Source organism: Protopterus annectens, chromosome 2.part2, assembly GCF_019279795.1.
Source record: "Protopterus annectens isolate FY-2018-M chromosome 2.part2, PAN1.0, whole genome shotgun sequence".
Taxonomy (NCBI): Eukaryota; Metazoa; Chordata; order Ceratodontiformes; family Protopteridae; genus Protopterus; species Protopterus annectens.
Window position 1 is genome coordinate 1,028,483,182 of NC_056730.1, and position 15,127 is coordinate 1,028,498,308.

Here is a 15,127-nt window from a genome sequence, read left to right on the forward strand (position 1 = left end):
TGTTAGTTTTCTTTTTTAGTGGGGAGTTAGCAATGTTACCGGATTCACTGTCAGTGTAAGAGGACTCCTCTCCAGAGGTACTTGTGTGAAACTGGTCCCTATTCTTGAGTATAGATCTGGGTCTTTTTCTGGTCCTGCCCCTGTTTACACTAGGGACATTCTCCTGAAATCTAACAGTTCTTTGTACTTGAAAAGGATGTCCCTTATCATAGTCATTAGTATCCCGGTTAAATTTCTTTATTTTCCTATCCTTAATGGTAGTATCATATACAGTAAACTCCTTGGACAATTTGCCCAAAAGTTCAAGATACTTGGGACTTGATTCATGTTTCTTGCATTCATTAGCAAGATCTTAACCTCCGATAAACACAAGTCTATTGTTCTTTCATAATAGGAAGCGAGAATTTTAACAAAGACCATAGAGCCTTCTCGAAGAGCTGCATCCCATTCCTCTGTAAGCCTCTGTTCAGATCTGCCTACAAGTGGATGCAATTTAATGCGTAATCCTCTGGGTGCCATGTTTTTATAAATATAGGCCTTAAACAGCCTGAGATGCCAAATATTGGCTCTCAATCCCTTCAGGCCCTTTTCCAAATTCTTGAAGGATACCTCGCAATCATCAATTGTGTTAATAATCGGTTGGTTGGGATTGCTGCTTGGGATATGGTTAAGACCAAAAATGGCTAAATCCTCCCTATCAGCACACAATCCATCCACCATTTTATCAAGATCCATATTATAAAGAGGGCTTGTTCAAGGAGTAAACTGTAAAAATGATAAAAAATAGAAAACTAAGTGTAACAAGGACAGGACCAGAAAATCCAGAGTTATTGAACAAAATGGGCAATTAACAAATATAGAAATATTATTGGGACCGGTTTTTAGACCAAGTACCCCAATATATCATATGTAGAATCCTCGAGTGGTTATGCCTGATATCCAATATACAAAATGTTTTAGTCCAATACCCTGTGTGATGGACACTAAGTATTATTGGACCTGTGTGTGACCAACTATGGTATGTAACATCCAAGTGAAACACTGTTATAGTCTAACATACAAAAATAAGTATTTAATGTAACCAGTTCCAAAATTAGAGTGGACAAAACCTATGATGTTCATAAATCCAAAACCAATGAGTAGCCTATAGTGTATAAGAAACAGATTGGTATACACATAAAATGGGCAATATTCTATTATCAAGAAGAATAGCAAGAAAGCATACCCAACTTATCTAGAATAAACATCAATGTCTACTAGTGTATAGCCTATGTTAAGTAGGGCAATATTCTATTCTCAAAGAGAGTAACTGAAAAGCATACTAGTAGAGTAAACTTCAATGTCTACTAGTGTATAGACCTATGTTAAGTAGGGCAATATTCTATTGTCAAAAAGAGTAGCTGAAAAGCATACCCAACTGTCTAAAATGAACTTCAATATCTACCAGTATATAAACCTATGTTAAGTAGACCATATACAAACTAACAATCAACTAATATAAGTTGAATAAGTCATTCCATGTCACCAAGAGAAGATGTATTTCCTCTTTATATGTAAGGTTCAATCTATGAACATGTCCTGAAAAAATATATTCAAGACGTATTAGACTGCCTACATATATAGTCAAATATATTCATAAAGGTTATAACCAGAAAATGGTATTTACAATCATCATCTTCCTAATGACAAAAACTAGTATAAAGATCCATAGAACATGCCAATGTTATAGCTATAGTGTCTTAATTATCCACCTTGAGTAATGTTCTACATACATGGAAAAATATAATATGACTAAGAATGTAGAGAGGCCTATAAAAAATTATTATTTTTGAAAAAATATTGGACCAATCTATTACCCTTATGCACTAAATATCTAAATAGTAGGGAAGTGTGCATATATATCACCATAAAAAATCAAAAACTGTCATTAGTCACACAATTTTGATAACAAAATGTGAAATGGAAAATCAGGTAATAGTTTGTGACTTCAAGGTCCAAGTCATAAAAAAATATTCTTTAGGTACAACCAATAACAAATGCCATATAAATAGTGACATTAAACAGTATCAAGATGTTAAATGAGATAATAAATCTCACAATACTTGAAATCCGACCAGTGACAAATGTATATCTCTCTGACCCAAAGGTCTGAATAACAATATTATACTTGTCCCAAGTATTCAACATGTATAAATGATCCCCATCATGGTCATTTGTAAATGCCACCTAATTCCAAAGCAGTGTACAACCACAAATTATTTCCGGTTGACAAAAAAGAAAGAAAATGTCTATAAAAGTTCCATGAATATAGAAAAATTGTCCCAGATTAACACGCTATAGTCCATTCATCCGTAAACATCCATCTACAGGGTATGTAAATTGAGGAATAATGCTCTATGAACAGTTCTTCTCGTACTGGCGTATACACCAAATGCAACACCGGCCCACGATGTAGACCAATACAAAATTGTAGAGCAAAGTTCACATAGTTTCAAAATAAGTTGAAATAGTTGCCCTCACTAGTATAATCCGCCATGCAAGTTGGAAATATTTCAACAAAGTATATGAAAAAATATGTAATGATATTGAACTCGTAGATCTGAAGGAAAATTTTGAAAATTTTCAAATTTGAAAGCTTAATTCCACAACATGCCGTGAGATATATAGGATTGTAAAAAAATGGCCAGCTGTAAACCTGCCCTCATATCAGCATGTACATCAAATGCGACCAGGCCCTCAATACCACCGTAAAAAAATAGAAACGAGCCAAGTTCAAAATAACGGAAAATGTGCCATGACATCCACACGAGTTCGAAAAAAAGAGCACACACCGTAGCGGTAATCAATTCCCGTTATGATTACCAAAAATATAGTTGGTCAATGTAAAGATTCACAGTACCTGGTTTGACGATATTTTAGAGCCCATCGGTCAAAAGACCTGTAAGCAGAATGTAACCCAATGTTCCGTTAGGTTCACCATACCAAAAAAGTTTTTCTTGAAAGCTTGAAAAAAGTCCCAATGGTACGATACATAAATCTATGCACTGACGATGGTATAATACACACAAAGATAACCTCAGGGAAGGAGCCTTCTCCCACCGACAGTGAAACCTGGACGCCAACAGCGAAGTGAAGCAACTGAAACAAACACCAGTCCTCGCACGTACGACTTGCTCGGCCAACCAACCTTGAAACAAACACGAAGAGGCCAGCAAATAGGTTTCACCGTTTATTAGAGGTACAAAAACGGACCAAAAGGTACCGTAAGTTAAACAGAGATACTCATACTAGTTTCGGCACCCGCCTTCTTCAGTGAGTATAAGTAGACAAAATAATATGAATATACACCAGCGTCAGTATAAATACTTTTGTTGGCCAATGGGAATGAAGACATTCAAATTGTGCTCTCAGCACAAAATTAAGTTATAACAAAAACATGGAAATGGAGTATGATGAACCAAAAAAGGTTATATCCAAATTTATGGATAAGATTACGTAAAGCTAACACCTAGCAAAATATAACATGGGCAAATGGTAAACTACAATAAATAAAGAAATATTCAATACAAGACCATAAAACAATATATGGTCTAAACAAAAAAGCAAACCAAATAGAATTAGATGTGTAAACATATGATCAAAAAATATATATGATAACCAGAAGCAAACCCCTGGCCAAATATAATATAAACAATTAATAAACATAAAAATATGTAAATATATCCAGAGATATTGATTTGAGAACAATACAAAAATATGAAAAATAATAAATAAATAGAAATGCAAACACAACATCCAAATATTGAATCCTGTAAATCATCATATTTTTTCATATACTTTGTTGAAATATTTCCAACTTGCATGGCGGATTATATCAGTGAGAGCAACTATTTCAACTTATTTTGAAACTATGTGAACTTTGTTCTACAATTTTGTATTGGTCTACATTGTGGGCCGGTGTTGCATTTGGTGTATACGACAGTACGTGAAGAACTGTTCATAGAGCATCATTCCTCAATTCACATACCCTGTAGATGGATGTTTACGGATGAATGGACTGTAGCATGTTAATCTGGGACAATTTTTCTGTATTCATGGAACTTTTATAGACATTTTCTTTCTTTTTTGTCAACCGGAAGTAATTTGTTGTTGTACACTGTTTTGGGATTAGGTGGCATTTACAAATGACCATGATGGGGATCATTTATACATGTTGAATACTTGGGACAAGTATAATATTGTTATTCAGACCTTTGGGTCAGAGAGATATACATTTGTCACTGGTCGGATTTCAAGTATTGTGAGATTTATTATCTCATTTAACATCTTGATATTGTTGAATGTCACTATTTTCATGGCATTTGTTATTGGTTTGAACCTACAGAATATTTTTTTATGACTTGGACCTTGAAGTCACAAACTATTACCTGATTTTCCATTTCACATTTTGTTATCAAAATTGTGTGACTAATGACAGTTTTTGATTTCTTATGGTGATATATATGCACACTTCCCTACTATTTAGATATTTAGTGCATAAGGGTAATAGATTGGTCCAATTTTTTCAAAAATAATTTTTTATAGGCCTCTTTGCATTCTTAGTCATACTATATTTCTCCATGTATGTAGAACATTTCTCAAGGTGGATAATTAAGACACTATAGCTATAACATTGGTATGTTCTATTGATCTTTATACTAGTTTTTGCCATTATGAAGATGATGATTGCAAATACCATTTTCTGGTTATAACCCTTATGAATATAATTTGACTATATATGTAGGGAGTTTAATACGTCTTGAATATATTTTTTCATGACATGTTCCTAGATTGAACCTTACATATAAAGAGGAAATACATCTTCTCTTGGTGACATGGAATGACTTATTCAACTTATATTAGTTGATTGTTAGTTTGTATATGGTCTACTTAACATAGGTTTATATACTGGTAGATATTGAAGTTCATTTTAGACAGTTGGGTATGCTTTTCAGCTACTCTTTTTGACAATAGAATATTGCCCCACTTAACATAGGTCTATACACTAGTAGACATTTAAGTTTACTATACTAGTATGCTTTTCAGTTACTCTCTTTGAGAATAGAATATTGCCCTACTTAACATAGGCTATACACTAGTAGACATTGATGTTTTTTCTAGATAAGTTGGGTATGCTTTCTTGCTATTCTTCTTGACAATAGAATATTGCCCATTTTATGTGTATACCAATCTGTTTCTTATACACTATAGGCTACCCATTGGTTTTGGATTTATGAACATCATAGGTTTTGTCCACTCTAATTTTGGAACTGGTTACATTAAATACTTATTTTTGTATGTTAGATTATAACAGTGTTTCACTTGGATGTTACATACAATAGTTGGTCACACACAGGTCCAATAATACTTAGTGTCCATTACACAGGGTATTGGACTAAACATTTTGTATATTGGATATCAGGCATAACCACTCGAGGATTCTACATATGATATATTGGGGTACTTGGTCTAAAACTGGTCCCAATAATATTTTCATATTTGTTAATCGCCCTTTTTGTTCAACAACTCGGGATTTTCTGGTCCTGTCCTTGTTACACTTAGTCTTCTTTTTTATCATTTTTACAGTTTACTCCTTGGACAAGCCCTCTTTATAATATGGATCTTGATAAAATGGTGGATGGATTGTGTGCTGATAGGGAGGATTTAGCCATTTTTGGTCTTAACCATATCCCAAGCAGCAATCCCAACCAACCGATTATTAACACAATTGATGATTGCGAGGTATCCTTCAAGAATTTGGAAAAGGGCCTGAAGGGATTGAGAGCCAATATTTGGCATCTCAGGCTGTTTAAGGCCTATATTTATAAAAACATGGCACCCAGAGGATTACGCATTAAATTGCATCCACTTGTAGGCAGATCTGAACAGAGGCTTACAGAGGAATGGGATGCAGCTCTTCGAGAAGGCTCTATGGTCTTTGTTAAAATTCTCGCTTCCTATTATGAAAGAACAATAGACTTGTGTTTATCGGAGGTTAAGGATCTTGCTAATGAATGCAAGAAACATGAATCAAGTCCCAAGTATCTTGAACTTTTGGGCAAATTGTCCAAGGAGTTAACTGTATATGATACTACCATTAAGGATAGGAAAATAAAGAAATTTAACCGGGATACTAATGACTATGATAAGGGACATCCTTTTCAAGTACAAAGAACTGTTAGATTTCAGGAGAATGTCCCTAGTGTAAACAGGGGCAGGACCAGAAAAAGACCCAGATCTATACTCAAGAATAGGGACCAGTTTCACACAAGTACCTCTGGAGAGGAGTCCTCTTACACTGACAGTGAATCCGGTAACATTGCTAACTCCCCACTAAAAAAGAAAACTAACACTAAATACCCTTTAGGCATGGGAGGAAATCCAGAGGGGGGAGGAAACACAGACACAAACATATCTACAGAGTCCATGACGGGACTAATTCAAGCATTACTGAAATAACCACTACAGCTTTTAAGAATGTTTTGAACTTATCAGACTATGTACTTACAGAAGATCAAGAGAAAATTTTGAATAAAGGACTTAACTTTGTTCCTAGTTTCTTTTCTGATGAGTACCGAACTACACTTGATGTCCTTGATTTTTGTCGTAGACTTAACCTCAAATTGTTTTTTGCTGAACAGGATAGTACCAATACTCAAAGATCTACTGATTTTACATTCCATAAGTCCACATTTCAACCACCCATGAATAAAAATGTATCTATTTTCCAACAAGCGGTGTTAAAAGACTTACATTTTCCGCTTTTTGAAACTTCCATTGGCAGGGACAATGTCACCATCTCAGAAAGGGAGGCTTTATCGGAACTTAGAGCCAATCAAAATATAGCTATTCTTCAAGCTGATAAGGGTGGTGCAGTAGTTATTCTTAATATGGACTATTATGTTAATGAGGGTTTACGACAACTATCGGATGGACACTGTTATATGAAAATGACTATAGATCCAACCAGTCAATTCAAGCATGAAATTGATCTATTTTTAGAATCAGCATTGGAGGAGGGTATTATCACATCCAAAACTGTACAACATTTACAAGTCAAAGATCCTGATAGACAAATTTTATATTTGCTCCCCAAAATACACAAATCAATCACACACCCACCAGGAAGGCCAATTGTTTCTGGCCATGGCTCCCTCACTGAACCACTGTCTGCATTTTTAACCCAATTTCTCAAACCTTTATTGTCAATGGTTAGAGCGAGAATTCAGGATACCACGCAATTTTTGAAAATTATTGAGAACAGTCAGCTCGAGCCCAATTGGTTAATGTGTACATTGGATGTAAAATCTCTTTATACCAGTATACCACATTGGGCGGGCTTCAGGCTTTAGAATACTGGCTTACTAGAGCAGAACTTTACCCTCCGGGTTTCAATACTCTACTTATTTGCCTAACAGAACATGTCCTGACCAAAAATGTGTTTTATTTCCAAGGGGAATGCTATTGGCAGCTGCAAGGTACGGCCATGGGGGCTTCTTTTGCCCCCATTTATGCAGATCTTTTTATGGCCTACCTTGAGGAATACATCATTTATAACCCCTTACATAACATATTTCTAGTGGAAATGGACATATGGAGGAGATATCTTGATGATTGCTGGATGGTGTGGCGTGTGAATGAGGACTATCTTAAAGAATTTTTGGAATATCTCAACAATAACATCTGGGGAATTGAATTTTCGGTGACTTTCCATAAGGAGATGATTGATTTTTTGGATGTAACTATATATCGGAATATTGATCATACACTCAATACTAAAATTCACCGCAAATATCCCCAGTTTAATACTCTATTACATGCTCAGAGTATGCATCCACGTCACACCATCCGCAACATCCCTAAATCTCAGTATTTGAGAATTAGAATCAATTCCTCTCAAGAAGACTACACAGTTGCCAAATCTGATTTGAAATCAAGATTTTTGGATAGAGGATACTGTATCTCTGACATTGAATCTGCTAGAATTTGGTCAGACAGACAGGATAGGGCCACACTGTTGGAATACAGGGACAAAAGTCAACATCCAAGTAGGGAAAATATTAGACTCATCACTACTCTAGGTAAAAACTACCAAACAGTTAGGCAAGCTGTCAACAATAATTGGAATATTTTATTAGCCAATGACTTTCTGAAGGGTCTCCTGGATAACCAATGCTCTTTTTCATTTAGAAGAGGTAAAACATTGGGTGGCATGCTTTCCCATTACAAACATAGGGAAAGTGGTGCAGCCAAATACAAGCAACTCACCATCATGGGGGATGAGTTAATAGGAACTTTTCGATGTGGACATTGTGTGTCTTTCAGCCAGTTGAAACAATTCACGAGTTCCAATACTAGTAAAGTATATGATATGAGGATCTTTGGTAATTGCTCAACAAGCTGGGTTATATTTGGCTACATGCCAATGTAAATCTTTTTACGTTGGTAAAACATCACGTTCACTACGAATCAGAATTGGTGAACACCGCAGTGACATTAGGAACCACAAAACATCCAATGCACTATATTTACATACGGTCCAACATCCAAGTGCCAAGTTCATGTTTACCATTATTGATAAAATTACTGGCAACAGAAATAACATGACAGGCTGGCCGGGAATACTGAGCCATAAAGAAAAATACTGGATCACACATCTTGGTGCCCCTTTTTCCGCCTGGTCTGAATGACCATTTATAATTTAAGATATTTATCACTTTATTATTACCTGTGTATATGGTTGTCACTATTGCATATATATATAATTATTTGCAGCCATATAATTTACAGGACTCAATATTTGGATGTTGTGTTTGCATTTCTATTTATTTATTATTTTTCATATTTTTGTATTGTTCTCAAATCAATATCTCTGGATATATTTACATATTTTTATGTTTATTAATTGTTCATATTATATATGGCCAGGGGTTTGCTTCTGGTTATCATATATACTTTTTGATCATATGTTTACACATCTAATTCTATTTGGTTTGCTTTTTTGTTTAGACCATATATTGTTTTATGGTCTTGGATTGAATATTTCTTTATTTATTGTAGTTTACCATTTGCCCATGTTATATTTTGCTAGGTGTTAGCTTTACGTAATCTTATCCATAAATTTGGATATAACCTTTTTTGGTTCATCATACTCCATTTCCATGTTTTTGTTATAACTTAATTTTGTGCTGAGAGCACAATTTGAATGTCTTCATTCCCATTGGCCAACAAAAGTATTTATACTGACGCTGGTGTATATTCATATTATTTTGTCTACTTATACTCACTGAAGAAGGCAGGTGCCGAAACTAGTATGAGTATCTCTGTTTAACTTACGGTACCTTTTGGTCCGTTTTTGTACCTCTAATAAACGGTGAAACCTATTTGCTGGCCTCTTCGTGTTTGTTTCATGGTACTCTATCCCACCAGCATGTTGTATTCATTGTTGTGATGAAGTTCATATCCCTGGAGTGTGTAGTGCAACTCAATTTTGTTATCCTTAGATGGAGCATGTTCAACAGTTATGTGTTGGACATGGCTCTGTATGTTAGGCAGAGTGTGCCTCTGAGTAGGCGGCATGCAACAGAGAACAGATTTAGTTTTACCAGTTGTGTTGCATAACACAACTGTTTGAGGCCAGTAATCCTCTTGGTGAGGTACCTCTGTGGTCTCTCAAGATGCTGGATATGCTTTGTCGAGTACATCCAAAATGGTGCATTGTACTCAATGATGGGTCTGATGACTTAAGAGTAGAGGGCCATCACTACCTCTTTTGATCCTGATGCAAACCCTTTGTTGATTAGGTGGGCCACATAGGATTTCCTAATCACTTTGGCAACATGGTTGTCAAAGGAAAGATGACTATCTACTTGTGTCCCCAGATCCCTTATTACCTTGTCAGTTTTTAGGGGGTAACACCTATGTGGTAGTTTGTGGGTACTTTGTTTTCCCCAAAGGGGATTACTATGCATTCTTTCACATTGACCTTGAGGCCATGATTCTGATATCACACATCTGTCTCATAGAGTCCCTTCTGGAGAATATTTGTGTCATCCAGGGAATCTATTATGGCAAACACTTTACAGTTCCCAGCAAACTTAGTCAACCACAACCCTCCTGTGTTGGCATGTACTTCTGAGAAGTATATACCAAACAGGAGGGGCCCCAGGACTGAAACCTGGGGGACACCAGTTGTTACCAGTTTAGAGTCTGACATGTAGCCAGCAACTCTTAATTTGTGGGATCTATCTGTGAGCCAGTTTCCAATCCATCTTGTGATGTATGGATTTATGCCCAGGTTGGTGAGTTCATCTATGATACCTGACTGGGGAATGGTGTCAAAGGCCTTAGCAAGGTATAGGTAGGCTGTGTGGAGCTCCTTTCAATCATCTGTAGCCTGGGTAACTGTCTCAAAGAAATCTACCCAGTTCAGGAGGCATGATCTGCATTTGATGAAGCCAAACTGGGTGTGCTCAACTGTGTGAAGGTTCCCAATGTCTTCATTGTTCACTTCCATTATGATTGGCTCCATTGCCTTGCAGGCTGATAGAGTGAGAATGCCAAGGGTCTTTTGTGGCCCCACCCCTGTGGAGTGGGAAGAACATTGCTCTGCAACATGCTATGGGTACATATCCTGTAGAGAGGATGTAGAGAGAGGTGTAGGTATCCTTGATGAATATGGATACATCCCCACCCTATGTGCTATGATCCAGGTACTGATGCTGAAAGGTATGGAATGAGTGGTATCCTGGTAGTGCTGGTGTGCTCTCTGGAGCCTTGAACTAGGTTTCTGTTACTGCACAGATATCAATATTCTCCATACTGAGAAGTGCCTCGAGTGTGTGCATTTGGAGGCTGAGACTTCTGGCAATGAGTAGCATTTAGCTCACTTTGTGGTTATTTGTGCTGGTTACAGGGTTTGGTTTGTCCTGAGTGAACGGTGTTCCACACCTGAAGTCAACACCTCATTGGTCTGATCCGACCATAGGCTAATTACCCTACATATCCACATTCTGCCCCCACCCCCCATTAAGGAAACCATGTTAAAAAAATTCTCCAAAGCCAACTTCATGCTTCTTAAGACAGAAGTGGTGAACTTCATGACACCCATGCAGATGGACAGTACAGTTAACGACTACTGAATCCTACACAATTGCACTTTATAAGCACTTACATGAGTGCATGGATCGTGCTATCCCAAACAGAACCAAGACGCTATCCTCCAAAAAAGGAAGCGAATCTGGTGGTCCCCTGCCATAAACAAACTGTACAACAGAAGGAAGAAACTGTTGCAAAAGAGAGTAAAATCCCATGAGTGGAGGAGCTCCCTGGTCAGCCTCAGTAAGTAGCTGCGATCCCTGATAAAATCCTCCAAAGCTAGTTATGAAAACAAAATCGCCACTGATTCTAAAGACAACCACAAAGCATTCTATAGCTATGTCAAGAATCTCAATGGCAACACTCAGATCTGCTCTGAGTTACAGCACAATGGCACTAAATATACAGACCCAACTGATATTGCCATCATCCTGGCAGATAGGTTCAGTGCTAACTTTACCCCCCTCTCACCCATTAAAGAGCCCATCTCTATATGGGAAGAATGCAAAGTTCCTGTAATCATGACTGCACAGGTAAAAGCCATACTCTCCAAAGCCAGGAACACAGCATCCATGGGACCAGACAACATCCCAGGCTGAGTTCTACATGAACCACAGAACAAATTGGCACCAAACCTAAGTAACATGTTCAATCATAGCCTCACCTCAGGCTTTGTGACTGCTGAATGGTGCACAGCAATGGTTATCCCACTACACAAGGGAGGAGCCACCATGGACCCCGGGAACAAGCACCCCATTAGCCTGATGAGCCTGGTCTGCAAAGCCATGGAACGTATCATCATGGAACTTATAAACAAAGACATTGGTAATCTCCAAACTCTGGGCCCCAACCAGTTTGGGTTTGTAAAAGGCAGATCATGTCTCCTAAACCTGATAGACTTCTTTGAAGCAGTCACCAAAGCCGTAGACAAGGGTAAGGTGGTTGACACAGCCTATCTAGATCTTGCCAAGGCTTTCGACACCATCCTGCACTCTGAAATTATAGATAAACTCACTAAATAGGTATAAATCCCTATGTCACAAGATGGGTTGCCAACTGGCTCACTGACAGAACCCACACTGTGAAAGTAGCAGACTCCAAATCCGACTTCAGACCAGTGACAAATGGAGTACCACAGGAATCAGTCCTGGTTCCTGTCCTGTTTGGTATCTGCTTCTTTGAAGTACAGGCTAACACAGAAGGTCTTTGGCTAATGAAGTTTGCAGATGACTGCAAACTAGGAGCCATAACTGAAACTACTAACGATGTGGACATCCTACAAAAGGGCCTCACTGAGACAGATGCCTGATGTCACAGCCATGGCCTAAAGCTCAATGCCAAAAAGTGCATTGTCATCCCCTATGGTAAAAACTCTGTACCCATGAACTACAACATAGGTGGTAGTATACTTAACACTGAAAGTGTGATAAGAGACCTTGGGACACAGGTGGACAGTAATCTCTCCTTTGATAATCACGCCACAGTAGTCAGAAAATCCTTCTACATGGCACACCTCATCACAAAAGGTTTTTCATGCAGAAAAAAAAGAGGTCATTGCTCCTCTCTACTCATCACTTATTTGATACATTATAGAGTACAATGCCCCTTTTGGTATGTACCTCACAAGACATCTGCAACAACTGGAAAGGCCACAGAAATACCTCACAAAGAGGATTACTGGACTCAAACACATGTCCTACACAGACCGTCTCAAAAAACTTCAGCTTTACTCCGTCGCATATCGCCTACTCAGAGGTGATCTCTGCCTAATATACAAAGCTATGTCAAACCCAGAACTGTTGGACATGCTCCACTTAAAGAAATCCCAATCCATCTGAGCTACATGCTCTAGGGACCTAAACCTTGTCACCACAATAAACATAACATGCCAGAGGGATAGATTCCTGTCCCAGAGACTTCCCATACTCAGGAATAAACTACCGATCTATATCAAACAAAGCTCCTCATTAGCACTCTTCAAGAAAAATCTTGATGATTGGATGGGAAATAGAAAATTCACCCCGGGGATCACTTCTGTGTCCATGCTTGACAGTGGCACAGGAAAATAAATTTCTTGGGTGGCAAAAGCCAGGGTACCTTTTTGGCTGGGCTTGTATAGGCCCCAGGCCTGATAGCCTAGTACTTACCTATGAACCTATGAACCTTTGAGACTTGCCTAAAAAAGGTAATATGGGGACAGCAAGAGCCTTGGCCAGTATTCAGAAGCATAGGGGTGACAGGTGCAAACCATCTCTAGCGAAGCAACGAGGCTTGTCTGTCATGTCATCACAGGCAGACAGAGACTGGATCCCCTTTGAATGACACCAGAAGCTCAGCCAGTTGTTGAAGTTTATCATCTTTCTGTTATATTGCAGTATCATGTAGGTGAAGGTAAGATGCTGCTTAAGGTCGGGTCATACCAGCCTGAGCTACATGATCATAGAGCTACTATATATCTATTGTCATGTTGTCCTGGGAGGTATGTCTCAGATCATTCACACTGACATGTACAAAGAACATGTCATATATGTACCTGTTCTGGAGTAATGTAAGTGCTTGTGTTATGTGGCAGATCATAGCACCTGACAGACAACTGACAGTAACCTTCCCCTTGTCCAGCCGAGTGAGTGGAACATCTGTGTGCCGGACTATGGAGTCACCTATTACTAGTGTGTTGGGCATGTTGTTTTGCCTTAGGGCCTGTTGTGAGGCACACTGCTTTGGTGCATTATGTGTTTTCTGGCGTGTGCTTGGAGGTGCATGTTGCTTGTGCTTGCTCTCTCTTTTTCAGATTAATATTTGTATTTTCCGAGTATGGTAATGTGTATTTATGTGTGTGTTTTGCTGGTGCTTATATTGTAGGTTTATGTGAGACTGTTGGTGTTGTGGTTGTATGACCCTACTCCTCTTGACTGTATTGTCCACTATTGGGTTGACAGAGCTTAGCCGCCGGTTTGACCCTGTGTGTGCCAGCATGTGGTGCATCAACCCATATATGATATGGTCATGTGCATACAATACACCCACAATACACCTATTATGATAAGCCTGCTGAGGTTAGCAAATGTGAAAAAAACCTTTGGGCAAACTGTCAGCAAGTAATGTCTGTATTGCATCCTGTAACTCCATATTGCTTGCTGAAGTGTAAAGACGTACTTAGTTTGGATTAAGAACCCAGCACTTGCCAACTGTGTGTGTGTGTGTGTGTGTGTGTGTGTGTGTGTGTGTGTGTGTGTGTGTGTGTGTGTGTGTGTCTGTCTCTCCCTGGGGAGAGCAACCTTTTTGGAGACTACTCACACCCCTTAAAAGTGGTATACTCATCTTTGTCAAGTCTGATGATGTCACCATCCTACAAATATACCTGTGGAAAATTGAAATCCCAGAAATGTGTATAGCGTGTCGTATAAATGCGTATTGCTGTTTACATACATAATGTAGTTAGGTAAGGGTTTGAATCCTGCACTTGCCAACTGTGAGTGTGTGTGTCTTCCTGGGGAGGAGCAGCCTTTTTGGAGACTACTCACACCCCTTAAAAGTGGTATACTCATCTTTGTCAAGTCTGATGATGTCGCCATCATACAAATATACCTGTGGGAAGGTGAAATCCCAGTAATGTATATAGCTCATTGTGTAAATGTGTACTGCTGTAATATCATAATGTAGTTAGGTAGGGGTTTGAATCCTACACTGGCCAACTGTGTGAGTGTGCATGTCTTCCTGGGGAGAAGCAACCTTTCTGGAGACTACTCACACCCCCTAAAAGTGGTATACTCATCTTTGTCAAGTCTGATGATGTCAGCATCCTAAAAATATACCTGTGAGAAGGTGAAACCCCAGTATTGTCTATAGCACGTCGTGTAAATGCATACTGCTGCATTATCATAATGTTGTCAGGAAAGAGTTTGAATCTTGCACTTGCTGACTGTGTGTGACACTGTTGGTTAATGCAGAGTGGGTTTTGATTTTTCTAGTGTATGACATATCACAATGA